Raw genomic sequence first — 27,963 nt, forward strand, 5'->3', positions numbered from 1 at the left:
CACAGCGGATGTTCAAATCACACCACTGCCATCTGCCCAGAACACACACAACGCTGACACACTCATCTGATGAACTTTACATAAATGCTACGATTATTTATTTTGCATTTATATTGCATTATATGTGATATTTGTTCACAATATGGAATACATTGATACACAATATGGAAAGTAATATTAATTTTGAGATTTGCTAAATATTACATTTAACTGTGTAAATTCATTAATATTAGTGCTTTAAATATTAACTTTAAATGAGTGTTAATAGATTTCAAAGGTGATCAATTTAAAATGAGCATGAATAAATATACAATTTTAGCTGATTATTAAAAATGTTAATATTTTAATATCATCAATAATATCACATATAACATTAAATTAATTTTATATAATAAAATGATATATATATATATATATATTTTTTTTTTTAAATAAGAAGTTAGCACAAAACAATTGCAACTATTAATTGGATTTTATAAAAATACAAACATAAAACTTAAAATAATATTCCTAACCATTACTATTATACAGTTCATGCCACTTTTGATTTACATTCAATTATTTATAATTAAATTAATTAATTTAACATAATTAAATTACATGGTCTAAATGGATTGGGGTTTATTTTATTTAAATTACGAATTGTGCAAAAAAAATTGCAACAATTAATTGGATGTTATTAAACAAATTTTTTTATAAAACTTAAAATAATATCCCCAACTATTACTATTATACACTTCATGCCACTTTTGATTGAGTCAGTTAAAATAAAATAATCCAGTCTAAAATAATCTACCTACTGAAATGATAGAGAAAAAAACGTCAATAATCATTATATTGTACTGATATTATGCATCCCTATAAGAATGTGCCCTGCCCCGTCACGAGTGCAGACTCAAACCAATCTACAAGGTACCACATACCTACATAACCAGTGACAAAACTATGTAGAAAGAGAAAAAAATTAATACAACTATCCTGTCCTACTATTGCTCCATTTGCATGATCAATGCTGCTGTCGCTATAGGTACTTGTGTCCATCTCTAATAACAGGCGCATCTGTTACAGTTCGCAATATATTCAGAAGACTGCATTCCCGACAAGTTTAATTCCAGAGCTGTTACACACTCCATTCGGTTTGAAAAGTCTCCAAGGACGGAACAGAAATGAAGGTGAAGGGTAAATAACAGCGAGTGAGGGAGATCGTGATAGCGTGCTGCTCAAAGAGGCTCTGACTGTTAAAATGATGCTTAAAAGTTGGTGGTGTCAGAAAACATATTTCATCTCCATTACATCATACCCCGCTAAAGATAGAGACTATCTATAGACTAGAGCTGGCCATCACAGCCTTTACAACCAACACACACTCAGAACAGAGACGTCTGCGTGTTTCCAAGCGTGTACGTGCAAGCGAATGCGTTATTGTGTGCTACATTTCTCCAAAGCAAGTTCTGTTGTATGCAAAAATACATGATTTTTGTTGGCAGGCTAAGTGAGGTTATGGGGTTTAAGATCGTATTCCCCTGCTGGGCATCTCTACCCAAATCCTCCTATGGTTTCTACACAACACAAGATGCATGTTGCTACTCTGCGTATCGCTCCTGCATACGGTCTCCAATGATTCCCCTATTTTCAATCCTGCTGTCAAACAAAGTGAATTATTCATGTTCTCACTGTACACTAGGCTCTGTGCACAAACTGGGCAATGTATGCGCATTTTTATTATGGCCGAAGCTTGAGCATGTCCAATGTCAGGACTAAACATCTGCCCCTAAAAAACCCTTGAGGTTTGATCTGAATCAGCCCCGGATGTGGACCTAAATCTAGATCTTCATCTGAAAAAAATCTCTCACCACCATAATCTAGACCTCAGGGTCTCTATAGAGTTTATCTGATACCAAATAGCGTGAATAATATTGTTAATGTTTTATTAATGGCTTGCATGGATTCCTTTGATAATGAATAAAAATTTCATTTTATTTATGTAAATGTATCATCTTTCATGTAAACCCTACTTTGTGGATCCGTTTACACAACAAAATGCTGTACTTATCAATGTAAGTTGAGTTTTCTCTTTCTTTCTTTTTTTTTACAGCTGCATTGAAAGATCTTCAGGGGAAGTTCAAACATCTTGATGTGCTTCTTTATCCCTTTATCCCTTCTGTATATTTACAGACGTAATGCCGAGGATAAAACGGTGCGGAAAAATAGAATCTGAACACTGAGTAAACATCAAACAGCACAAACAGAAACATACCTCCAGGGTTCCGTACGACACAAACATATCACAACAACCACGAGAACCGCAAATTAATTAGTTTAATAAAGAATCATACAGTATCGCTCATAAATAGACAAGCGTGTCTGAGATAATTTGTTACCATCAGTAGTGTTTACAGAACTACAAAACACTCCAAAAGATAGATTAAAGAGACTAAACAACTAAAAAAAGCAAACGCTTGAAAGTAAAGTACATGAATCCCCACCCCAAGTTGAGTACAAGTTGTAGACTGTTGTTGAGTACTTCAATTTAAGTATAAGTGGAGACTACCAATATTCACAAGTACTTACTTTATTTACTAAACTTATTGAGGTATTTAATTTACATTAGGTATTTCCAAAAATATATTCTCTAGATTATAATTGCTTATATTTGAGTCTATTTTGAACGTGGAAAATATTTACCTACAGATTTATTTGATTTAAACTATAGGTATTTCCTTTAATCATTTACTTAAAATGTAATTAAATGTATTGGTTCGTTCTAAAAATAATAATAATCCACATTCCCCAAATAAATACTAACAGATTTAGTTATGAATATTATTGAATGAGTCAAATTAATCTGGACATGCTACTGTACTTAATTTTGCTTATTACTTATTAGAATGACTAATAGGTTATGATAGACATCTAAAACCATTGTCGCAAGTTCCTCAAGGTTGGAGCAGTCATCCTGAAAAACACACCAACACACACAGATAAAGCCCAGTTGTTAGAGTGAGTTAGAGGGCCAATGCCACTGACAGAGCAGGAGAGCACGATATGTCTCTTATCGGATCAAACAAAGAGCCAATAAGCTTAATGAATTCCGGGTGAGCTGTGAGCCAGCTGTTCTCTAAAGGAAGCTGATTGGAATCAGGCTGTCGTTCTGAATTATCACTTCATTTGGGGCTCATGCTCAGGTAGTGAGAAAACCGCTCTGAAACTTCAACGAGTGAGATGAGGAAGCCATGACTTTTGAAATTGTTTTGTGCTTGTGCTGTCCGCAAATAGTCTCTAGAAGCACACAACCTTATGAAACAGTCTCTGCCAATGTAATTCAGGCTCTACAGTTTATGAGATATTGCTTCTCTAGACATTTCTTCCTCTCAAAAGGAGTATGAAACGTGCGCTCCGCTCTCTGACATGCTTTGGGCTCAGACAAACCATAAGCCTAGCAAATTATTTTCTAGCAAATCAAACAGGAACAAAAACAATAAATATAACCTAATTACATTTATAAATATATGTATATATGTCCCCACAAGTCGATTCCTGTGAAACTGGGGGAGATGGTGGAAATCATTTCAAAAGCAAAAGGGAAGACACCGTAAAACCTGAGCTAATTTACATTTCAGAAACCGTTTCAGCCCGGGACAGCATTCCCAAAACAAGTTCCAATCTGATTGGCTGGATTTATGCAATTTCCGGGAATCAGGGTGCATACTTTATCAGTCCACTAAGAAACATAATCATGTTTACAATACAACGAGCACTTTGAAAAGTAGAACTAGTTGGTATTGAAACAAACATTCAATAAAAAATAAAAAAATACAAATAGATGCTGTTCATCCATATTCTGAATTCAATTTAAATAATGCATAGTCCTTATGTATTGACAGTGATCAATAACAGCTCATCTACGTCTAATTATTTTACACTAATTAAATTACATAAAATAATCTAATCTTTTATCTATTTTGTAGGCAAATAATCTAATGCATGTAAATTCGCTACAATTTGTAGCACAAATTCTTTTGGAAGCAGCTAAAACCACACAGCCAATTACTGGCTTCCACTACACACTCTAACACAGAACATATCTTACACAGTGCAACACCTTGAAGTCACATATCACTTCATAAGTGTGGCACATTCTTGCTAAATGATTTGTAAAAGCCCTCACCTCTGGGGTGCTTCAAAGCCAAGCAAGCTAGAGCAAAGCAGCACTCTGAGAGAGTGACGACTGGAGAAAGAAAACTGTCTGATGGAGGTTTGTGTGTGTGTGTGTGTGTGTGTGTGTGTGTGTGTGTGTGTGTGTGTGTGTGTGTGTGTGTGTGTGTGTGTGTGTGTGTGTTGAGTTAAGAACAGCAACAGCTCAGACAGGTTCATTTCATGCTTCCTGCCCCCTTCTTCATCTTCGGCTGTTGTGCCAAACCGTGTCCTTCAAGAGAAAAGCACACACACCTGAACACTGAACAGAAGACACACACTTGAGCTGAGCTGAGCCTTCGTGCTTCTAGATATGTATCAGTCTATATGTGTGCGCATATGTGTGAGTGAGTGGACATGGTTGTGGATGATTCTGGTGGAAAGGTGGTACTTATTTTTAAAATGTTGTGTTATTTGTCCTGATTTACTTAATTATGTCAAGTAACAACACAAACACACCTTCAAAACTTAGTAATATTACTGTTTTTTCTGTATTCTTGATTTTATTTTATTTTATCCAGTCTTGGTGAGAATGAGACTTCTTACAACAACATAATAATAACAATAATAATTTGTTACATTTATATAGCGCTTTTTCAGAGACCTCAAAGCGCTTTACATAGAAGGATGATGCGACTTGGATGATGCGACGGCAGCCATATTGCGCCAGAACGCCCACCACACACCAGCTTACTGTCTGGAGGAGACAGTGATGAAGCCAATCAGTATATGGAGTTAATAAGTTAATAATAACAAGACTGTGTTTATCATGGTGATTTGTACAGTGGCTCCATGGATTTGCACTAAACAAGCCTAAATAGACTGAACGAGAGAGATATGAACTTAGAATGTCTGATTAGCAGAGTCTGTCCTTCAGGTCAAGTCATATATTCATTAAAAAAAAAAAAAAAAGTTGGAAAAAAAGTTTAGTTGTCCAAAGACGAAAGAGAAATCTTTGCTGTATCATCCTTTTAACGTTTAAGAGTATTTTCCATGAATGGCGTCAGCGTTGGTCAATGCACTAAGTCAATGCCATTGATCTATATTAAGTGAATCTATATTAAGCGTTAGTTTCAGCGTTGCCCATTGCTGCTCAGCCGAGCCTTGTAAAGTGGCGCTCAAAGTTAAAATTAATTCAACACCTTGTTTCATTACATCTATCTTTGAATGAACGGTTTAATGACTCGCTCAAAGACAGTCCCTTGCTGCCACCTCGACAGATCAGGCATTTTAGTGGCACCGAAATGAGGCACCAAAATCTGCATTCTGATTCGGTCCAATCCGGTCATAGGCATTGATGACAGAACAAAGAACAACGAGGTCTTACATACACTGGGAATGATAATCAACGGAACAAGAAACAGGTGTGTCAGAGACTATAGCTACAAATGAGAACTCAGGCAACAGTGAGAGGGAACACAGGAAAACAAACCCTCCCAGAAGGCGTGTCCTTGCATTGTAACAAGTCCAACTGAGCAGGAATGGAGTGGGTTCCGTAAGTGGAAGAGGAGCCAGAGACAAACGAGACCCAGGAGGAGCTGGCAGAGGGAAACACCATGGAGCAGACAACGGAAACAGGAGCCAGGGAGGAGACGACGGAAAAAGAAGCCAGAGAGATACCTACTGCAGAACCATCAGGACGAAGGTCCACAGCGGAACAGATGGAGGGAGGAGCCCAAATGGAGCCAGGAACCCGACTGACAGAGATGGAGCCGTGAAAGGTGAAGATCCAGCCGGAGCTGAAAGGATGAAGACCCAGGGTGACACAGAAGGCTTGGAGGGCCAAGGAAGAGCCAAGAGCTAACGAAACCGAGGTGGAGACTTGGGCTTGGCAGACCGAGGAGAAGCTGGTGGGACTAAGGACAATAGTGAAACCGGAAGGAGGGAGGAGCCCAGCGGAAACAGAGGTGTGGAGGGTTGAGGGACAGCTGGAGACCCAGAAGTCAGAGGCGAAGCCAGGGTGATGATAGTCCAAGGTGGAGTCAGAGGTACATGGGAGCCATACCTCTGAGGGATGATGGACCAAGGTGGGACAGAGGGAGCGTGGAGCCAAGGGGGAGCTGGTCCGTTTGGTCCAGACCAAAAAAAAATGTTTAGTTTAACGTTCAAATTGTCATTTTTGTCACTGAACCAAAAAGATGCCGTACCTAAAGGCATAGGGATACATTCACAGCGTGATTTGTTGGCTTCTATGCAGTATTGCCTATTTTGAGACAGAACATACCGAACATCCAAAACAATGCTGTGCGCTGGGATAAATGCGCTGTGTGTGTAGATTGCATTTGATAGTATTTTGACCAGCTGAGAACTCATGAAGAGTTTATAAAATGTGTAAAGGGGTCGAAACAGAGGCAGTAATCCCTACATCACACACAAAGATCAGTTGCAAGGAGACGCGGTTCCGATTCTTGTACCGAACTGTGATGGAAAAAACAGGACTAAAAAAAAAAAAAACCTATATGTGTGAGCATTCATCTTCCTGCTTTCCATGCCTTTGGTCTGTGTTATGTTCATATATCATTCAAACCACAGAGTTAATTTGGAAGCAGACAGAGACCAAACTTTTCAGCGGTCTCGGTCCGCTTGTTTGGTGCACACCAGGGTTCGGGTGGCAGCGTTCACACGTTCGAATGAACCGCACGAACAGAGCAATCGCACAATGGTTCGTTTTAATCTAACCAAACATGCCAAATGTGAACACACTCTAAGAAATCCCTCATGTGGTACTGTACTTTTTTGAGTATAATTAAATTGTGGTACTTGTGCTTGATTTATTTGAATAAAAAAAGAAGGCTATTCAACTTCGCTACTTTTTATATCCAAAAGTACAAAAATGACAAAGGGCATACAAAGCAACTGGGCGGGCTGTAATTTAACAGACACTTTTCAGATTACCGTGGAGCTCTGCACTTCAGGATATAACAGGCAGGTCTAACTCGGGTGCAAAACAAATCAAAACTCCCAGTCCAGCTTGGGGGCCACGCTCTGACGTTTACTCACTGGCATGTTGAATCAGTAGCCTATTGCTAATGTTGAGCAGTATGTATTGCTAATGTTGAGATGGGTCATACCATTTATATTAGCAGAGCACTGAGCACAAAAAAACTCAGCTCATTCAAGGACATTCATTATTGCATTGAAAACAACGTAAGCGTCTAAAATTCCATGCGCACAGTTTATTTGATCGGTAAAGATTGCCCTCTTGAACTTGATGCTGTTAAAGTGAATTTATGAAGCAAACTGCTGAAAAACCTCAACATTAAAGACATTTAAAGAGCGCACAGTTTATCTGTAAATCAGATGCATGTAAAAGTTGAATTCTTTACTATAGCAACACTAGAATCCCACGCCTTTTGATGATGACTGGTAGAATGAAAAAATTTTTTTTTTATTTAGCCTGTTAACTTGTGAACTTAATTTTTTACAGACAACTTTCTATTCACACTGTTTTAATCCCTCATTTCTTAGATCAAACTTCCAACAGCACTTTTGCCTTTGCTCTTCTTAAAAGAAACTTTCCAATGATCTTACATGGATTGACTTTTTAAACGGGGCCGGAATACCACAATACTTATATAGGTATTTAGCAGTGACATTGTCAGGCTTTTTTATTTACGACAAAATAAGCGAATTGTCTGCCAACATATGCCATATTTCTCCGACAAAAGTGACTTGAACACACCTTACGTCATCAACAGTCAGTCCAGTTTTTGAAATAACTTGCTTTTTGATCCAATGTCACTTCATATCACAGAATCAGACAGCAAGTTTATTATTTTATAGAATTCTACACTGTGAAACAGGCAGGAGATTAGCGTTGCATTATAAACATACATTATTATTATGTTGAAAATACCTGAGTTGGCTTAAAGAGAACAAATAAACCATATATTGTTGCAATCGTGTGTTTATTGTCTTCAAGTTTCATCAGTCAAATGTCTCTATACAGCAATAGCTGGGATTTCCTATCATCATTAGTTTTATGACTTTATAAATCTCCCTTGTGGACTTTCTGCATGATATGTAACAATGTCTGTTTTCTATCTTTAAAAGAGCAATTGTTCTTCAGGGCAAAAAAACAACAATGTAATTTTAGATTGTAAGGAAAAAGGCTGTACAATAGCACAAGAAACGTCATTGTGAGACTGCACCATCCTTCATGTGGCGTGAGATATTCAGACTACGACCCCATATACCAGAGGCACTATAGATGCCTGTAACCAAACAGAATACCAAGTGTTTACTTACGCAGTGTTTTTCTATTCCCAATGTATTCAGCTATTCACAAAGGTAGGAGCCAGACTGAGGAAGAAAGAGAGAGAGAGAGATGAATAAGAGATCCCTGCGGACGCTGCACTGATATTAATGAGAGCCCTGGTTATTATTGCGGCCAATTTCCTCATCCAATCAGATCGTCTGCATTCAGAGTGCTTAGGGTTTCCCCTTGAAAGCAAGCAGTACATCACAGACCTACAGAGACTATTGGCTTTTACAGCACCAGCGACCCATCAACCTGAGGACACACACACACCATGAAGGAAGTGTTTAAAGAGAGCTTTAAAAGGCCAATGTTTCTCAAAAGTGAGAAGAATTTCCTCCATCTCAAATCTCATTCCCCTCATCACATTCAAATCTGTTGCACTGATGATGTAAAAACCAATGATGTCTGTGTGCAGTTTTGTCTCCTCCTCTTCTCCTTATATGGTCACGCGCACTCACTGCACTGCACCTGTAAACAAAGATGCTCTCAATTGTATTTTTAATGCACCAAATGTGAATGGCAGAGGGAATAACAACACAGCAGAAGATAAATAGTAGTGACCTCTGGTCTATTATCGATTCATTTAAAGGGGTGGTATAATGCCCCTTTTTACAGTATGTAAAATAAGTCTCTGTTGTCCCCAGTGTGTAAATTAAGTTTTAGCTCAAAATACAGCATGTTAAAATTGTCCCTTTTTGAGGGTCAGTAAAAACACGTCGTTTCGTGTGTGTCACTTTAAATGCAAATGAGCTGATTCTCCTGGCACAGAGGGCGGAGCTTCAACAGCTCGTGTGTGTTAGCAGCTCCGATTACAAGCACTAAAATGTCAGAAACTGTTCTGCCTTTTATGTTTAAACTGAAGTCGGACAATGATGGAGAGACTCAAGAAGAAATGACAAATGAAACAGGACGTTTCTGAATGGTTAGTTGGTGAATTTATGTTGCTGATGTGGAGTTAACTGTCTTCAATTAGCATATTCTGTCATGATAATCTATAAAATCGTTCGTGTGGGAACTGTTGTAAAATGCCTACAGAGTGACATGCTATTGCATTTGTGTTACGTACTCTTTTGCATGTGAAAAGACGGATGCTAGTATGCTACAGCTTGAGCAGACTCATAAATGTGCTCTTCCTCTTCTCAACATGGACTGCGTGTTTCCGGGGGCAGGGTTTATGTACAAATTAGGGTTAATGATGTAACTAACCCGGGAGGAATGTTGTGTAGTCCCTACCAGAAGTTTGTTGTAGTCCTTAAAACGATTTCTTTAAAAGCAAATATCTTCCTTTGCTTTGAACTTTGAGCGTTGTAACTTTGCAATGTTGTTTATGCTCAATTAGCAACATTACACAATAAGTTAGAAAAGTGAAATCATAATCAACCACCCCTTTAATATTGCTTGTGAAAAAGTAAATCTTACGAATATAGTCAAAACTAAAGGATGCAGCACCCTCCTCAACTTTGACTATATTCATAATAGAGTGCTGTATTGACCAATCAGAATCCAAGACTGGAACTGGTCATTTTATAAATCTCAAGGTAAACTCGCACATAGAAAGAGAGTATTTTAATGGCAGGCTTGTGTAAATAAAAATACATCTAATAATAACCAAGCTTATCTAATAAACCTGGCTAATTCTATTTCATAATTTATTTAATTATTTTTTTTACTCAAAGAATATTTATTTTGTTTTCGCTTTAGATATCAGTGGATCCAAATAAGAGAGTGTGCGTTGGTTCTGGCTGGATTCCCACATCCATGAGAAGGTCCCGAGGTGAAATGTGTCCATAATGAGATTATTATTTGAAAATATAAAACGGCTCCATAAACTGCAGCCCATTCAAGCAAGAAAGAGTAATACACATAGTCTCGCTCACACACACAATACACAAAGTTTAAGAGCTATAATAGAAAATAGACCTGTAAAACACTTCTGCAGATAAGGATCAGGGCGGAGTATCAAGGTGAAGACAGATTATTAACTGCTACTACATCAGTTGTCCAACTCAATTAAACATCTGTCAGACTGCAGTGTCTGCAAATCTACAGCTCTTTTGTCCAGGAGAATGAGGCCGTAAAATGTATTTGGGCAGGATGATTTTATATTTTGCACTTCAATAATGAAGCACAGGTACAAAATGTCAAGAAATATAAGGAAGATGTAACAAGCGTGTTCATGGTTAGAATAAATTATTTCTGTAGAATGTCACAAAATCAAAGTTGTCCACGTGGGAATCTTATTTGACAATTAACAATCATATTCTCAAACTATGCAACCCAGGTTTTCTAGAAATTTCCACACATGGGTACCAACTGTATGAAGATGCTGCCATATCGATATCCTCTGATCTCAAGGTTAAAGGAACATTCTCGGTTCAATATAAGTTAAGCTCTATCGACAGCGTCTGTGGCATCTGTGGCGATTAGCACTGAAAATAACTTCAACTCGCCTCTCAGTTTGAAAAAACAAACAAAAATGATGCGGATAATATTGCATGAACTTGTATAGTGGAAGCCCAACAGGAAATGTTAAAATACACACTGTTTTGGAAGTATAGCCATAATTCTGTGAGTTAATATGCCCTGTCGCAGAATAACTCAAAATATTGAAAATTATGTTGCCATAAGTGGAATTGCATTAGCAAATCTTTCATTTGAAAGTTACGTTTCTAGTATCTGTAAAACCGCATTCTTCCATCTTAAAAATATATCTAAATTACGTCATATGCTCTCAATGATAAATGCGGAACAATTAGTTCATGCGTTTATGACATCAAGGCTAGATTATTATAATGCTCTTATGGGTGGTTGCCCTGCACGCTTAATAAACAAACTACAGCTGGTCCAAAATGCAGCAGCTAGAGTTCTTAGCCCGGTTCTGTCAAAACTGCATTGGCTGCCTATTAAACATCGTATACATTTTTAAATATTGCTGATTACTTACAAAGCACTAAATGGTTTAGCTCCCCAGTACTTGAGCGAGCTCTTAACGCATTATAGTCCTTCACGTCTATTGCGATCTCAAAATTCCGGCCAGTTGATAATACCTAGAATATCAAAATCGACTGCTGGCGGTAGATCCTTTTCCTATTTAGCACCAAAACTTTGGAACAGTCTAACATTGTCCAGGAAGCAGACACACTCTGTCAGTTTAAATCTAGACTAAAAACACATCTATTTGACCTAGCATACACACACATTATCAACTTCTATAATGTTAGGCTGCATAGAATAGGTCAGCCAGAACCGGGAACACTTCCCATAAATCCTGATGTACTTATTAGACCATAAAAAGAATGGCGTCTACGCTAGTATTAGTCTCTATGTTTATCCCGAAGTTTACCACAGTCTGCCGGATCCAAGCCGTATCTAGATCTGATGAAGGACCTGTGCCTGGACACGACGACAACGCAGGCCTGCAGTGTCAACTAGCCTTGTGAAGGCGTCCTTCCCATCCCTTTACCTCTGTACAGATAAAACGTTGTCAAAATAATTAAAGTTCACATGGCTGTGAACACTGGATAGACACTGGATAAGTGTCTTCTCATCTTTCTCGATGAGTGAATGTGTTTTGTCGTTTAAAAACCATTATAATGGATATGTTAGCTCATCTATAATCCGAGATGGGTGCCGCAGTTCAGAGAATCGGATCTTTAGGATTTACAAAACGTCAATTCATCCACTTCTCCTGAAATACATGAAAGTAAGTGGCCGGTGAAGTTGGAAAAGAATAGAGTAAACTTAAAAATGTGTATCTGATATGAATAAAACATGTCTTATTAACAAGGATCATTATTGCTGCTTCCAAAGACATCAGTACTTCAGTACATCAGTATGCTATTTAAATGTCTGAAACCTAAAATAAAGATTATGTGGTTGAAAACAAGGAATAGTTGTGATATATGTCAAGCACTGAGTGCATCTGTTTCTGGTTCAGCACCAGTCAAAGCACGAAAGCACATTTGAATTTAGCAGCTGATCAACTGACGCACTGAACATTCTGATCACACCGATGTGATCGTACGCGTCACAGGGTTAATCTAATATTTAGCAGGGCATTCAGTTACTTTTAAAAGGACAAACAGACGGTTAATGTATTTCATTGGACTTTAAACAAAATTTTTTTTAATATATACTCACGTTTTATTCATCGTCACCCATCCACACCCATTTAAGTTGTATCTTTTAAAAAGATTATGAGGTAGACTTGAGCTGAAAGAGGGGGGTTTCATGCTCCTTTAACAAAAAAATATCAAATCACAATCACAAATCCATGGTAATGAACAGCATGCCACAGACGTTGTTAATAGAGCTTGTATTGAACCCGGGTCTTTCCTTAAAATAGCACCATATCAGCTTTTCCTGCCAGAAGGAAACATGGGAAGTCAGCAATTTCTCTGGCAGTTTCATTGGAATCGAATCAAGCACCAAGTACTACTGATAACATTACCGAAAAATACCTGCTAGAATGCTAAAATGCAACTGGCAAGGGCAAACAATGTTTGAAAAACTAAACATTTGATTCACATTTTTCCACTTTCATTTGAACAAACCGATTTCTAAATGATGGTAGAGAGTAACTGAACTGGTTTCAGAGAAAATCGAACTTTCCTTTTCATTGCTTACAACAACCACTAAAAAGTAATTGCCACTCTAATTGTGCACTTCTAGGCAACCATACTGCTTCCCTGTTTATGTGAATTTTCCATTTGGAAGTGGAACGTATCACAGGTGTGAGGTATCCCAAACAATTTCCTTTAACCACACAAACACTGGCTCGCCGTGCGTGCGCTGTAAAGTGTCCCTAAACACCTTTAACTTGCAAGACCAATAATCTATAGCACAATCTTTGGGATTGTACAGTGCAAGCAGCCACGAAGGCATTTATGGATTCAATTAAATCCCAAATTGATTTTGTAAGTGGCCAAGCAATTAGGAGTGGATTTCAACCTCGAATGGAGCACCGGTGGCTTTGATCTTGGGGAGAATGGAGCCAAAATCCAAGCGCACACTACAAGACTGAAGCTCCTAAGCCTTTCATGTGTTAAGTATGTGAATTATCTTTGACAAAAAGTCAAAGATTGCAGCCAACTCACGACTTTGCCTTAGCCTTCTGGATGGATGGATGGATGGATGGATGGATGGATGGATGGATGGATGGATGGATGGATGGATGGATGGATGGATGGATGGATGGATGGATGGATGGATGGATGGATGGATGGATGGATGGATGGATGGATGGATGGATGGATGGATGGATGGATGGATGGATGGATGGATGGATGGATGGATGGATGGATGGATGGATGGATGGATGGATGGATAAAACAATAGACAGAAAGATAAAAATAGATAAATAAAATTATATACAAGTCAATCAAACAAGAGATACAGTAAATCGAATAAACAATGACAGATAAGATAGATAGATTTTATTTCTGTTTGATTATACATAAGTTTAAATTCAACTAATTCACACAGGACTGTCCTGACTAGCAAGAGAGGAGCGAAAAAACAACAGCCAATAAAAAATTGGGAGAGAGTGAAAGAGCAAGGAGCACCAAAAAAGAAAAGAAAAAAGAACTGCATTGCCACCGCTATCTCAAACTCCATCTTGTTCATATTTTTCAGCTAATTTTCCTTGAAATCATTGCCAAACCAACCGCTAACCTCCTATTTCACTGCAAAGTATCAGTCCATCGCCTGCAGATTCGAGACGGCCAAAGTCAAGCGCCGCCAGTCAGCATGCGGCGCAGTCAATTTAGAATGCGTTGCCCATTCGCTACCTTTCAAACACACTTAATATACACACTCTAATCCAGAGGACACGTCTGCCTTCTCCAAACAGACCAATAACAGTTCGGAGTCACGTCCTTAGCGGCGGTCAATCAGATCAATACCGCACAGGGCTCCATGCAGAGCGCTCATTCTTCTCATCCTCACGTAATGACCTAACACCCGCTCCTCGAAGGAGAGGCAGAGGGGGAAAATGAGAGGTTCCTCCTCTCAACGCTCCCGGTGGAGGAAATTAGGCAAGTAAGCAATAGGATTTGAAAGGCTATTGTTGTCGGCATGGGCTCTGTTTCAACAGAGACTGAAACAAAATAAACGGCTTATTACTCGGCATGAAGGAACCTTGGAAAAGCGGCATGGTGAGAACATGCGCAAACAACAGGCTCACATTTGTAAACTGACAAAGCAGCACAGCAACTGGGTTTCAATGAGCATAGGCCAAGTATCAGCATTCATGGAAGATGTTAACACTGAATGAACTATTGCAGTCTACTTGTAAGGTGGGGTCAATAGGAAGTCACAAGATGCAGGAACAGCAACAGAGGGGCTTTATTCTACAGAAAGTGCTGTTTTAATGGAAGTTAGAAAAGGAGTTATACAGGTATTTCAAATGAACATTAATCTCTACAAGGGTAACATTAAATAAACACTATAATTTACTATAAAAACAGAGCTAGAAACAAGTCAAGGTTTGTCTCAAACGACATGTTTTTTGGCACCACTATCACAGCTAAAACAAAACAACATTCATCTAAAATACATTTTTTCCGATATATTTGAGATATGTTAATCTATAATAAACTGATACATAATTAGGGGTGGGAATTGTAAGGAATTTATTGATTTTGGTTCCTATTCCTCTCATCGATTTCAGTTCCTTTAACGATTCTTTAAATAAATTTCAAGAATAACTATTTGGAAATATCATGAGATCATTTCAGTAAGTGCACATTTAAAAAATAATCATGCAAAAAAATAAGTTTACCTTAAATTAATTTGTATAGTCTTTTTAGAGGTGGCCTTAACTATATATTAAACAACTAATACAACTATAACTAAAATACTACAAACAAAACATTTTGAGATTCTTTGACTGACTTAGGCATCACATTAAGTTGACTCACAGTAAACGGCATGTGTTTACGGATTCACTAAAAAGAATTGAATCATTATAGCCATTTGGTGTAAGACTGTATGATTCTGATTCACTAAGACCCGCTTATAAAAATCATTCATTCAGGAATTGAACTACATGTAGTGCTGCTGTCTTTCACTCTGTAGATTTATTAGTTGTGTTCGTGTCACTGTATTAATTCGACATTTTGTACACATCACCAAAAGATATAGGCTAAAGATTCCCAAACCTACTAATAAGGAGAAAGGACAGCAATGTAGATAGGCTAGATAAAAAGTAACAGCATAGACTACACAGAACCTGAATGCATAACAGCAGAAAGACTCAGACAGGCTTATAAAGACTTTAGACATTTGCCCAATTAGCATATTCTCATGAACTAGCAACACAATTTTGATAATGAGAATGTGCCACCATCATTGTTAAGTGCAGTGAACACTATTGACACAGCATCAATCAGATCTCTCATTAAACTATAGATGGTGTTCTCTAGAGCTCTCTAACTTTTGGACCAATATCGCATAGCTTTGAAGAATGGTGGTTTAAACCAATCTTAAAGTAAGTGCAGTCGGACATGTTGATTAGTATGGAAGTCGCGTTCATGCAGACTGAGCGGAGAAACTAAATCTGACCTTGCAGGCACACTGCTTTAATCAGACAATAATTAGCAGATGAGCTCTGACGATATTTCCCCGCTCGTCCTCTTGTGGATGCTGCTCCGGCATATTGTGGGGATGTAACGAAAGCAGAAAGATGTGCGCGCACAAACACAGTGATGATATATGAGCGAGGATGTAAGTGAGACTAACAAATGCTCAAGATTTATTTAACAGTCCAATAGAAATGCATTAGAAGGCTGGTGGAGCGAAACATATTTTAATGTAATTAAAATCAAATACAAATAAGCAAACAAACAGAAAGTGACTGCGCGCACCATGGCAGCATTTTACAAACATATATGTAAAACATTAAACATATTACTTATTACATTTAAATAACATATAGCCTATTACAGATTAGATATAGCTGAAAGGATCTACTGACTAATCAGAACCTAGAATCAATACCTTTTATAAGGGATCGTGCTGTAGTATTATACGGTAAGCTTAATTTTAAAAGTATTATCATGATGATATACTGGAGAGCGTCCTGTGTATCTGCTTTCACCTGCCTCGTTGCAGCAACACACACACACACCCATGACAGAGGGTCCTGATGGTGAACTGCTGGCGAGTTAGGATCTAACAGCTGTGTATCTGTGTCCCATTGGAACAGACCAGGAGCTAATTACAGAGAATTATTAAGATTTATCTATCTCTCTCTCTCGTTCTCATAGCCAATGATCTCATCAACCCGTCTCATAAAGTTAATCACCAAACTGGCTTTTGACTTAATTGCTCATGTACAAGTCTCATTCAAATACATACACTGGCAAACGCAAACATAGAATTGTAATGCATTATAATAATATAGCCTAATGGGATCATGATTAAAACTGAAGTAAAAGTACAAGAGTGATATTTTGATAACTTGCTCCGTCATTCAATGAATTGTTAATACAATTATACAAATGCAACACATACAGTGTCCTCCAGAACAGTTTAGGATGGCCCTAGGCAAAGTTGTTTTTTTAATGATTTTAGTATAAATCCTTATCATTAAGTGACTTTACTTTGCATTTTTTGGAGGGTTTTGAAATTACAAAATTATGAAAATATACTTTATGAAATAAAAATGCAATGAAACCAGAGCCCAGTGTTAAAGCTATAAAAATATAAAATAGATTAACAAAGCATCTCTACACTGTAAAAACTATATTATTTGTCTTGTTTTCAAGTAAAAATGAAGTGACTTTTCTTAAAGGTACACCGTGTAGTTTTTTAAAGTATTTTATTAGCTTAAATCAATGTCTTTTCATAAATATGTCCTCAGTGGTGTACAATTACCTGTGCCAATGATCTAATTTATCCTCGTAAGCGAAGAATTTCTTATCTTTATTTACATGGGACAGGTAAGTCCACGGAGGCTTCCATGTTGTTCCGCCATCTTGAAAAACTATAATAGCAGAGAGGGACAAAAAGCACTAGCCTACCTCAACGTGTTTCCACAGAGCGCTTCGTTCAGAGTCAGCGTAACGTGACTGAAACCAGCAGATACGGACAAAGAGAGAGACATAATGCGCGTGACTGCCCCGGCAAATTTGAAAGGCTGCACTGCATGGTACTTCATAATTCAGGATCATACTTATGCCGAGCCACAGGAGAAGGAATCCTTATCGCCAAAATTGAATTTAAAAGGAAACGTGACCGGCGAATTTAAAAAAACGAGGGTAAATATCGGGATAGCTTTTCCCAGGTGGAAAGAGCTAATGAAGGAGAAAGACTTTGAAAGGTAAGCCTTCTTCTCGACACCATTCTACCAACATTTTCTACCAAGATTAATAATCTTACGGTCTAAATTACAAGCTTTTTTTCATTGCTTGGTTGTGTAGGCAGCATAAAAGTAGAACATGTATAGTTAAACTCGATGAGGAAGGGCTATTGGAAGACATGTTCATAGCTTCTTGGTACATAACGGCTACCGTAGTTGCAACTAGAGGTCGACCGATAGTGGATTTTACCGATAACGATAGCTAGGTTGGGCCATACTTGCCGATAACCGATTAATGAACCGATAGTTTTTAAAATTGATACTGGATAAAAACAAACATAACACTCCAAGTAAAACAGTGCTGAACTTTATTATAAAAATAAATAAAAAACTGTATTGAACCATGAAAACATGCTAAATGAAATAAATATATAAATGTGAATAAATATTTAAGTCAATAAAAGACATTAATTCAAACTGAAACAAAAAGTAATACTCTAAATAACAAATAAAACCAGTTACATTCAAAATGTAACTATTTAACTGTTCTTTTCAAGCCAACTTAATTAATAAAAAAGTAACAAAATTTGTATTAAAATGTGAAGATAAAAAAAAAAACGAAATCGAATGCTTTTCTGATTCGTAATGTTTCTGTCGGCTGTATGAACATCAGTTTGCTTACGTCTCTAGCTTTAAATATGCAACTTCTCTGCATATTTAATGCATAAAAGTGACCAGCTGGATATGAACTAATGCAAATAGAGGTAACAATTGTGACATTAAACATTCGGGTCGGACTTACGTTTATGTTTGTCAGTGTTTTAACCGCTTGAGGTAGCCTACTACTAATGTTAGCGTCCTCTCAGCCTCGAAGGCAAACAAATACTGTTGTGCTGTTCTTTCTCTACTAATGCAGCATTTAGTCAACAAATTAATCACTTTATAATATGACAAAATGTACTGTATACATACATTTGAGCTGTCGGTGCTTTAAACGCGCATCTGATGTCAGCGCTCTCCACGCAGCATGTGCTCTCAGTGCAGCACGCAGCATCACGTGTCGAAATAAACAACACGAGGCACAAGTTTTTATTACACCTCTAGAGGCCGCTCTTGTACTGCATCATGCCAGCAGACCCTTCTCAGCTCTTACACAGTGTAATGAATGACAGCGTGCGCTTCTCAGCCGCTCCAGCAATGGACGCAACCAGGAAAAACTATCGGTATATATTTTTTGCCGATAACGATAGTTCCACCAGTCAACAATCGGTGCCGATTAATCGGCAAAACCGATGAATCGGTCGACCTCTAGTTGCAACCAGTTTGCAACACGCATTTGAAAAAGCGAGGCGCTAGAGACCACTATTCGTTTGAATACAAAATACAATTTCACCGCTAGATGGGAGAAATTCCTACACAAAGTACCTTTAAATAAATAAAAAGTTTACATTTATTTTTCTTACCCCCACTGGCATACTTCTTTCTTTTTTTAAGCCAAATTTGTATAAAAACAAGACTTAATATAAAGTAATTTTGCTTCTCAAATTAATCTAACAATGTTAAGAATATTTAGATATTTACTGTAAAACAAGAAAAAACTTTTTTTCGTAGTGTAACTAGTGTTCTGATTGGTAAGGTAAATATCAATTAGAGAAGCTATAAAGGTGTTCAGACCAAATAATCCTCCTAAAAGAAATTAAATCCCATAATCATGTCTGACTGTAATATATACATTATTCATTTTTATGTCAAAAAATAATTAAATGCAATTATTGCTGTTGCCCATGATAATTCATTAGGATAAGGATTTATGCTGATATTGTACAAAAATTTCCGAGGGCATCGTAAATCGCACAGTCTGTTTAAGCTCATACCCAATCATTAAGGTCACATTTTGCAATCTGACAAGATACAATAGCAAAAAAAAACTGGGGGAATATATACATGCACCCAGTTTCAGTTTTCGTTGGGAAATATGCAAATGAGGGAAGATGGTTTTCACACTGTTAATGTCAACAGTATCAGGGTCAGATTCACTTAGTCTTTTAATTCAGTCTTCACATTCTCAGACACACACACACACACACACACACACACTGTAATGCTCATAAATGCTGGTAAGATTTCTAACAGCACCACGCGGCCAGAGGTGCACAGACACACTAATGAACTCTGCAGCTGACCAATAAATCATCTTCTCACCCACAGCTGAACAACTTCACATGTCAGATTCATGGCCTCCAGGCACATGTAAGGATATAATGAGGTGAAGAATCCAGCAATAAGGCTAGAAAATACTCAACTGTCTGTCTAAAAGACTTAAGAGTGCACTAATTTGTAGTATCAGAGCACTAAAACCAGTCAATGGTGCTTACATAACTATTACCATTGCTTTTTATGGTTAGGTATAGCCCTATGCTTTTTTTCAAAGCATGCAAGGCAGCACTTCAATGATGGGATTGTTTTGCACACTTCAGTCTTAAAGTTCTATAAAACAGATCTTTATGTTGTACTTAAGAAATCTAATATTACAGTTTGAATATGTCCAACTAACTTTAACAGAATGTCTTGGAATGTTTTATTCGTTTGAATGTGCTATTCAAAATCAAACTGACAGCAATGACTTCACTGTGATATTTGCATAGTGAATTCTGATTGGTTTTGCCTACAGAATTGTAATTTGCCTCTACAGGTGTCTCTCGCATGACAATTTGACCCTAGCAACAACCCAGAACACTCTAGCAACCACAAAGTAATATGCCAAAGATTACACAGAATACATTGTTTATACTACATTGCTAGCAATATTCATGGAATTTATATGGACCCATGTCCAGAAAACATACAGTAATACCATGTACTTTTAGTTCAGTCAATTTATTTCTCTCATTTTTACTTTTAAGTTACAAAAGTCTTACATGTTACATGCACGTTAGTTAAAGTGCCTGATCATTTAACCACTACCAAAAGCACTGTCTGCAACCAGTTTATTTAAAATGTCAAAAAACAAACACCCGTCTCTCTCACCTCTCAACGAGTGCTGACAGAAAGAGCTAAAAAACACAATTAGCGCTGAAGAGCGACTAGCAGCTCTATTATGCAGAAATGCTAATCCATTTCCCACTGAGGCGGCCGTGTTGGAACAATTAACGAATAGAGGGTGTAATTCCTGTGTTTGATATTGAGATTTCGCAGAGGAGGGACTTTAATCAAGATCAATTGCTTCAAAGCAATCAGGCATTTGCCTTGTTTTGTCCGAACGTTTCACTCCATTGCTCTTTGGGGATTTTCTTAGAAAAAAAAAAGTAATTGTTTGTTTCTTCTTTCCTTCCTAACACACCAGCCAGTTCAAATGTACAGTAAAGGTTTAAATGGAAGGTCTTAGCCAACCAATCCCATAGGAAAGAAAATTCACAAATAAGATATTTTTAATAACCGTTTCTTAGATACCAGTAGAAACTTTGCTTAACTCTCCTGCTTCTCAAAAAGCTCTTGAAAAATGTCACAACAGATATCAACAAAGAGCTGTTCAAATCAACTGTTCGACAGGATATTGCCAAAAGTCTGCAAACAAAAGTCAGAGATCTCAATATAAACTCAATAAATTCTACCAATACCACATTAGTTGTATAGCTCATACTCATTTCTAAGGAAATTTAGGAGAAACATCAGAGACGTTGAAGTTGACATTTAAATTATTAAGGCCGGTACACACCAAACACACGTCAAAGAACTAGCGGCGACGAAAGCCGATGGTGGTGTCACTGTCGACTCACATTGGCTGCGCCTGAACAAAAAATATTGCGCTTGAACACACCGCAAACACGCCTGACCTGCATGAGAAATAATAACTGTCCACAACAGCAGATGACAGTAGTCTGTATTTGTCTTTGAACTACGAATGTGAATACCGTTAACAAATCAGCGTTTGCTTACCATTTTGAATATGAATCATGTTGATCAGTTTGTCTTCACTTTTTATAATTTTTATAATATTAAATAGACTACATACCAGGGATGGAAATTAAAATTTTTGTCTTTTTTGTTTTTAAATCGACAATGTGTAACTGCATGTGAAAATTGATACTAGAAGATCTACAATACTTAAGCAGTTTATTTAATCACAAGTTTCAATGAAACACTGACACTTTTTCTTTCTATCTTATACATACACAAACCAATATAGATTTCATTAAATGAGTAGGGCAGATTAAACAAAAAACTAACATACTAAACAGTATTTTAATTTTATCCAGCTGGGCCGTCTTTAGGCTGGTAAGTGCCTTCATGGCAGCTGTATTCTCCGGTTCTGCTTTTCCTTGAGCTTTACATGGATGTGGCATTTTGACAATTCGTGGTCTTTTATTGCTTCAAGTTTGAGATTTTTTGTCCCAACAATGAAACTATTAGTTTTTGCCTCTTCTGAAGCGTGACGACGACATAACGAGCAGTGCATTGTTAGATTGGTCTCGTCATAAACTAACCAATCGCGGGACTCTCCGTTGTCTGCTTTCCTCCATCGTTCTTTTAAAAAAAACTTTTTTTTTATTTTTGCCTCTTTGTCCACGGGCTCCTCCTGAGATGTTTTCTCTGCGGACCTCCTAACACCTGCGATGTAACGACACATTATTTTTGAAGGTGTGCCGCCTCTAAAGTGTCCGGGTGACACAGTATGCTATTTTTGTCTACCCGCCACGGTGGCCGGTAGGTGAAGCGAGTTTACCCGCCACAACACAAAATCACCCGCATTTGGCTGGTGGCGGGTGCTAATTTCCATCCCTGCAACATACGACCATGTTGTTATAAAAATATGTGCATACTGGAATGCCTCGAAAAGATGAAGATGTATGTAAATGCATAAGCACCTTCTTTATGTGCCCTACTGCCCTCTTGTCTTCGTTGTTTGCTAACACACCGCAAAAACTAGCCCGACCGTCTGCTCAACGCTGGCTGATGGCCGACCATCGGCTTGGTGCGTTCCGGGTCTTAGACCTCCAGTGTCCTAAGCTATGAAAAGGCAACCGCAATGCAATCATTTCCTCTAGGATGTTTTTTTTTTTTGTAACATATGTAACTTTTTACATTTGTGTATACCCAGACATGCATTTAAGAAGCAAAAAGCAGTCTAAAATATATCTGATGTTAGAAATAAGTAAAAATGGTCAGTGGGTAATGATGTTGAACTCACTCCCAGAAGTCTGCTCATGACACACTTACAACACTCAGTGTTACAGGGCACAACATTAAAATCATCTTCTGCAGTCCACCAGTTCGGAGCAAAGCAAAAACCTCACTCGGAGCAAAGAGCAGTTATAGACTCGGGTCCAGAGTCCAGACAAATCATAAGTTTGCACCTGTACGCTATTAACTACACCCTCCCTAAGGACGGCTTGCAGGGATGGGGCTTTTAAACTCAGTCTTTAGGGGGGAGTCTGTTCAGATGAGTTATTAAATCATTCTGATTTCTATCAGCACTCCCATCTTCCTTCAGAAAATTAAAGAGTTATACCAAAGTGAAGGGCACTATTAAGCATTTGACATGTTAAATGACTTAGTTAATTTTGCATATCATATATATATATATATATATATATATATATATATGTATGTATATATGTATGTATATTATATATATGTGTATAGGGTCTGCACAGATTTAGCGCAACTAACTCGTGAGTCATCATGATATATATACATACACACACACACACAGTTGTATTCAAAATTATTCAACCCCCTTTGCAAATCAGGTTTATTGGCCAAATTTACAGACATTCAGCCGTTTACAATGAACAAATCAAATAAAAGTAATTGAAATAGCTCAACACAATAAATGTTTCAAGTGGTTTCCCCAAATTCAACTGAAAATGCAACTTTTAATGACTTCTGCAGTTAGGTGTCAGTATGAAATATCACTTTACATTTCCCAACATTCCTTTTGCCATTTATTGTAATAATCCAGTGAGATTTTTGTATGCAAAAGGATATTTGTTGTGACCATCCTTTGAATTTAAAACAGCTTTTGTCCTAGGTCCACTTGCACATAGTTTTTCAGGTAGGGTTAGGGTTAAGTAGGTTTCTTCAAGCGTCTTGGAGAAGTTTTTTTTTTTAAAGTTGTTTTTGGTAAAAATTTGTAAAGTGCCTAAGACTTTTGCACAGTATAACCTTTCAAAACTGAAAATTCAGTTTGACGGGAACAAATTACACTTTAAAATGAATGAAAATAGAAATTAAAAGTTTCAAATTGTAATAATATTTAAAAAATATAGCTGTTTTTACAGCAGATTTCACTGCATAGATTTTTTTTATAGTTCAATTCAGCAAGGATGCATTCAATTGATCAAAAATGACAGGGAATACATTTATAATGTTACCAAAAAATTTTTTTTTAAATAAATGCTGATCTTTCTTGGAAAAATGCAAAGATTTTTTTTTTTTTATCACTGTTTCCACAATAAAAGAAGCACAGCTGTTTTAAACATTGATAATGATAATACTAATAATAATAAATGTTTCTTGAGCAGCTTATGATTTCTGAAAGATCATGTGACATTGCAGTCTGAAGTAATGATGCTGAAAACTCAGATTTGACATCATAGGAATAAATTGCATCTTAAAATATATTAAATAGACAACAGTTATTGTAAATGGTAATCACATTTAACAATATTTCTGTTTTTGATCAAATAAATGCAGTCTTTGTGAGCATTAGAGACTTCTTTCAGAAACATTTGTTATTCTATTATTACATGATTTTTACAAGTGCTGATATTTTCTTATAGGTTTTACAGGTTTAGTTCACTTTTGGGTACAAATTTGTCCCCAAAATATGGTTAAGCATGCACACAGACAGACATTTCCATTTCGCTCTCTGACTCACTCTTTCTATCTCTCTTTTTTCTATTATGAAGGCTGGACTTTATTTCATTTAAATGCCATAGAGTCATGTTGAGATGGATGGAAGTAATACCACAGATAATGAAGCTTTGATAATGAAGCAGCTAATCTGAAAAGACCAAGAACTTGTGTATTTGTGAAGAGAAAACCCCAACCAGCAGCTCAATGAACGTGGGGAATGTTTATGTTTTGCAAATGAAATGTCTCTCGGACTGCTGGGATTCTGTGAATTGAAAGGTATCATGAAAAGACCACTCAATCCTGCTCCACAGAGGGAGGCAGAGAGCGGTCACATCTCTCAGACCTAATGTGCTTACAGAGGCATGCATTCATTAACGTCTAAAACAGCAGAAAGACCATTCTCAGCTACAGAGGGGGAACCGAATCAATTTATTTCTATTCCATTTATTAGCATTAATTCACACAATTGAACAGGCAGGACAAAGCCATTTTCTCTTTGGCATAACCAGCCCCCAAAAGAAACAGAAAAGGGACAATAAAACAAAGATGATTATGCAAATTGAACCTACAGGTATATTAACTAAAAAAAAACTATGAGATAATACCACAGTTCCAACATCTAGAGAGCTGCCAAACCAAAGAGCATTTTAAAGGGATAATTACCCAATTATAGTGTGCATTGTGTTTTGTAAAAATAGTATCACACATCTAGCATTATATCATCATACACGACACATTTTTTAGAATGAACTCTATTGAATGTGAATATGAAGTGCACTGCCTCATGAGTCTCGAGGCTCTTCTGTGATTGATAGCTTCCTGACCAATAACCATCACCCTCATGTGGCCTCCATCAGTGAGAGTCAGAGGTTGTGAAGTAGGTCATGTTTGCCTGACGCGTCCAATGGCATTACCATGGTGACGGATTGTTAGAACGGGCTGTCAGGCTGGCATGACGCAGTCCCGTTCCACCACTGAATGCTGTCTTGCCCCATTTAATGCCCTTTCTCTCGGTTTAACGTTGCTGACATACAAATTCTCCCATGGCAACCAATTTAGATGCCTCGGAAGAATCCATTTATCAATTAAAAATGTCTAATACTTGACGGAAGGATACTAAGTGTTTGAATTCCTGCATGATGGGAACTGCTAATGAATGCAAAAAGTCTTTCAGCGAGACGCATGCCACAAAATGAATCAAATCGATTTGTCCTTCATATGATGTATAGTTCACTCATCATTTGCTCAACCCTCATACCATTAAGTTCTTATTTTTTCTGTGGAACACAAACAGAGTTCTACCAGTAAATTAAATAGATTCATTAATTAATTAATTCTAAATAGATGTAGGCTACTGTGAATACATAATTCTGAATTAGTAGAGCAAAGTTGCTATATTAGTATACTAGACGATCAATTACGATGGATGGATGGATGGATGGATGGATGGATGGATGGATGGATGGATGGATGGATGGATGGATGGATGGATGGATGGGGAAGCAGTGTTATTGTTAACAAACTAAAATGAACAATATTAAAAACAGTTTTCCTCATTTGAAATAAAACAAATATTATAGATGAAAAAGTTAATATAAAAATAAATAAGAAATAAAAAAGGACAAAATATTTTTTTTGAATTATACTAAAACTAAAATGAAAGCTAATTCAAAATATTAATAAATAGTATAAAAACATGAATAATATAAAAATAGCATTTATCAAGTCCTTAGGTGTTTCTGTTTTACCTGGTTCCAAAGTTGCAAACAGAAAGGGCAATACATTCAAAAAAAGATTATACAGCTAAAAGGGGCGGTGTGTTAATTGGCTTCCGGGCGAGAAGGCGAGTCACGGGCGAAAGACGCTCCACTAAAAACAAAGTTCACTAAAATGTAAAAGAAAAATGCAAGCACACAGGCATGCTCACACTAGTGCAATCCAAATGCCCTAAAGAACAAACACTGAAACAACACATCTACTGTATGTTGTGTCTGTGTGTGTGCATACAAAAACAAATCAAATGCGAGAACATTGCCACATACCTGCTGCAGAACTCAAGGAGAATAAGTGCACAAAAAAGCCTGACATCAGCATAAGAAACAGCAATCTGTGTCCGTGTGCAACTTGAGACTACAGTACAGGTGAGAGCCACCACAGCGTGCTCACGTTCACTGAGTACAATAATGGTGCTAATAGGATCACGCTTACCATCTGTTCCTGGTAGCATGATGCACACTATAAATAGCACTTCAGCTGCAGGAGACTGTGGGAAAGCCCAGGTACTTCCTTGCCTTAAAACGGATATCCTGTGCAACTGGAAAGATCAGGGGTCAGGGTGGCTGATGGGTGAGCCAAATTGGACTAATTAAACAGCATCTACTCGCAGTGCGGCTACAGACCTCAGCTTACGGTCTTTTTCGACATTTAAAGGCAACAGAAAACCTACTTTACTTCCCTAATGTGATGTATTTGCAAGTGCAATAGAGAAAAAAAAAGAGTCAGCTCTTGACTTTGTGCTTTGGGTTTTGATTGAGAACAGATTCAAAGTTACCAAAAATAGATATAAAAAATATAATAAAATAAACAGTATAATAATTATAATAATACATTGCTCACAATAAGGCAATAACATATTAAAATAAATATTGTTTATTTTATTTTATGTTGACTTTAAGTGTGGAAAATATGTGGGTAACAGCAGAGCTAAAGGGATAGCTTTGGCACAAACCCAACATTTTCCATAACAGAAAATCATTGCTGGTTATTTCTCAGGCTTTTCTCTTTGCAGCTTTGGGTAATTACTGAAGCTCAGATAGGTTAAGCTAATAGCTTTGACCTAGTGCCAGTAGCATTGAATTCAAATAATAATTCAAATGATCAATAAAAATTGCTTCCCCGTGTGGATTCCAACCCAGCCATCTATCTTGTGTTTAACAGAAATAGAGAAAAGAATCACAATATGTCATGGTGTTTAACAGACGGTGCTGTGCAAAACTCAATCAGAGTGCAGTGACTGCATCAAGCTAAATAATTCACAGCCAAAAGAAGCTCCTTTATCAAAATGTCCCATCACTCTATCTCAAAGACCACATCAGAAACTCACTGTCACACTGTGATCAACACAGCTGTCAAGCACCTTGCAGAGTCCACTATAGAGCAGAGATTCAGTGAGACTCCATCAATGTGAGCAGGTCCAAAAGCAACTTGCTAGTAGATACACTATGGCAAAATAATAAATAAATATTGCTTTCCTATGAAACCCCGATTCCAAAATTTATTTTGTATTATTTGCATTATTTATTAAAATGTGTTGTATGCACTTAATGCGTTTTCTGTGACCGGATAGCCA

The 27,963-nt window shown here is 37.3% G+C and overlaps 1 protein-coding gene across 3 annotated transcripts in view; it reads right to left on the reverse strand.

The window, feature by feature from the left end:
- shank3a (SH3 and multiple ankyrin repeat domains 3a) overlaps positions 1-27,963 on the reverse strand; it is a 363,988-nt gene that overhangs the window by 232,855 nt on the left and 103,170 nt on the right. For 2 of the 3 annotated variants that reach the window (XM_079620540.1, XM_079620539.1), the window contains exon 1: positions 8,443-8,453. The exons of the other annotated variant lie outside the window; for it this stretch is intronic. The gene's annotated coding sequence lies outside the window, so the exon portion shown is untranslated. Of the gene's footprint in view, positions 1-8,442; positions 8,454-27,963 lie in introns of those variants that run through there. 3 annotated transcript variants of the gene reach the window in all.

This window comes from Phoxinus phoxinus (genome assembly GCF_949152265.1).
Source record: "Phoxinus phoxinus genome assembly, chromosome: 8".
In the NCBI taxonomy this organism is placed as follows: domain Eukaryota; kingdom Metazoa; phylum Chordata; class Actinopteri; order Cypriniformes; family Leuciscidae; genus Phoxinus; species Phoxinus phoxinus.